The 2,386-nt window shown below is 37.7% G+C and overlaps 1 pseudogene; it reads right to left on the reverse strand.

Moving 5' to 3' along the window:
* Positions 1-1,865: 1,865 nt before the first annotated feature.
* On the reverse strand, positions 1,866-1,964 carry LOC150056374 (U6 spliceosomal RNA; annotated as a pseudogene).
* Between the last annotated feature and the right edge of the window lie 422 nt (positions 1,965-2,386).

The following is a 2,386-nucleotide window of genomic DNA, read 5'->3' on the forward strand; positions in this document are numbered from 1 at the left end:
TCTTTTTTTTTCTTTTTTACAGTCCTGGGGCTTGAACTCAGGGCCTGGCCACTGTCCTTGGACACATTTTGCTCTGCCACCTGAGTCACAGCCCCACTTCTGGCTTTCTCTTTGTATGTGGTATCAAGGAATTGAACTTAGGGTTTCATGCATGCTAGGTGAGCATTCTACCACTAGGCTGCACTCTTATAGGAAGTCTCCACGAGTGACACTGATGTAGAAACATAAGATTCAGATGTCATTTACTGCAAAAGTCATCTTGATAAGTAGCAGCTAGCCATTAGTGATAGGGAAATACACAGGAAACCTTAAGTGAAAAACAGACAAGATTTCGAAAAGAAAATATTGTAATTAGACTTCAAGTTCCCTAGGACACTTCTACCCTATAGGCTGGGCCTAGAATAGGCTAATGTCATTCAGTCTATTGAAGGCACACACACACACACACACACACACACACACACACACACACACACACATTCATGTTCTATTAGACCTTTTATTGTGATTGTAAAGGTGATGTACAGAGAAGTTATAGTTACATAAACGAGGGAATGAGTACATTTCTTTTTGAATAGTAGCACCTCTTCCCTCACTTTCTCCCAGTTGTTCCCTCCTGACTACTCCCCCACTCAAGTTGTATTGTTCATTTTCAACATAATGGCTAGTGAGTATCAGTCCTAAATTAGTTCATCCTTCTCCTCATCATTTCTGTTCCCCCCTTACCCTAAACAGATAAATTTACATACAAGACAAAAAGTACAGAAATCAAAAACAGCAATAAAGGGGGAAAATGTAAAATAACAAGAAACCTCCATTTCTTGTTTTTATTTCTTGGAGTTTATTTCAATAAACATTTTATAGGACCATATTTACAAAGCTTTTGCCATCCTCTCTTAAGAATATCCATATTGGTCTCACTGTGGATTTATGGGCACATTCTAATTTCAACAAATGAAGAACCTAAGTTTCTTGGAGTCTGGCTTAGTTTACTTAATATACTTTTTTCCAAGTCTTTCCACTTCCTTACAAATGGTACAGTATTGTTCTTTCTGATGGAGGCATAGAATTCCACTTTGTGTGTGTGTGAATGTGTGCATATGTATCACATTTTCTTGATCCATTTGTCCATAAAGGGGCATCTAACACATATTTAAACTATTCTGCCACAAATTAACTCAAAGCAAGAGACAAGCCTGAATTTCCAGTTGCATTTTATGTTTGTCATTGTTTTAAACTGTTTTCCACACAGTTTGCAATTGCTTTGAGTTCCAAGAAAGACAGGACTAGAAACTGTGTTGGAAATGAACTATACAACTTGGGAGGAAAAGGGTTCAGGAAGGCTGGGAAAGGTTCCCAACAAATGTACCAAATATATTGCCAGAAATTTAGGGCAGCTAAGTTGACCTTGGTCCTTACATTTGGCCAATGAAGAATTCAGACATGATGGGAGAAAAATAGGAAAGAAGTATGGTAAAGAAAAAAAGCATCTCAGACATCTTGTGGTAGCCTCAGGGCTATATTGTTTGGTCTTTAGTCAAATAAAGAAAACTGGAGTTCCTGAAGACTGCTTCAGGTTGGTGGGTTTCCTTTCTGTTTCCACTGGTGTCTATGATTGTGTCCTGTTCTTATCCTCTCATTCTTTTGTTTTTTACTACTGTATTGCTTTGTAGCTTATTTTGCTGACCAGTAGGTTTTGGTTTATCAGATCCTGCCATTTGCAAGTGTATAGGCCAAAATTACTGCATCTTGGAGTTGGAAAAAAAACATTTCATGGAAATAAGAATACTCTCCTCAAGGAATGACAGCAATAACTTCTCCTAACACTGAGGGAATCAAAATGAAACAGTGGTCAACTAGGCCACATATATAATGTAGGACTTTTAAACTATGTATACCTTGGTCCTCTGCTAATCTTCTCTGTATTGTTCCAATTTTAGTATATGTGCAGCCAAAGCGAGCACTCAGCCCCTAATTCTTCCATTTAAGCCTAATGTTTATGTCTGCACCTTGAAGATGTAATGAAGTCCTGTCATCTCGTGGTACCATGTCACATATTGCCTTTCTCAGCAATATTTCTTTCCTAATAATTTTTCTTATCACTTTTACTATGCTTCTCTTAGCAGACATAGGGACTAATGTTGTTAAGTTGTGCTGGTTTTTCAGTACCAATTTTACTCCTACTGAAGTAGATGAAAGATGAGGGAATTTTATTAAAGATACAAGTATGTATAACCAAACTCCATGGCTTCTCATTTTGGTAAGTGCAAAGCCCAAAAAGTATAGCACAAGGTAAGAGTAGGCAAAGAATTATTGCTTACATCAGGTAAGGAAAACACTACAGTCCTTTCCAAAGCAATGACATTGTTAAAGCAGGAAGCCTGGA

The sequence above is a fragment of the Megascapheus bottae genome, chromosome 12 (assembly GCF_031878675.1).
Source record: "Megascapheus bottae isolate mThoBot1 chromosome 12, mThoBot2.hap1, whole genome shotgun sequence".
Classification (NCBI taxonomy): Eukaryota; Metazoa; Chordata; class Mammalia; order Rodentia; family Geomyidae; genus Megascapheus; species Megascapheus bottae.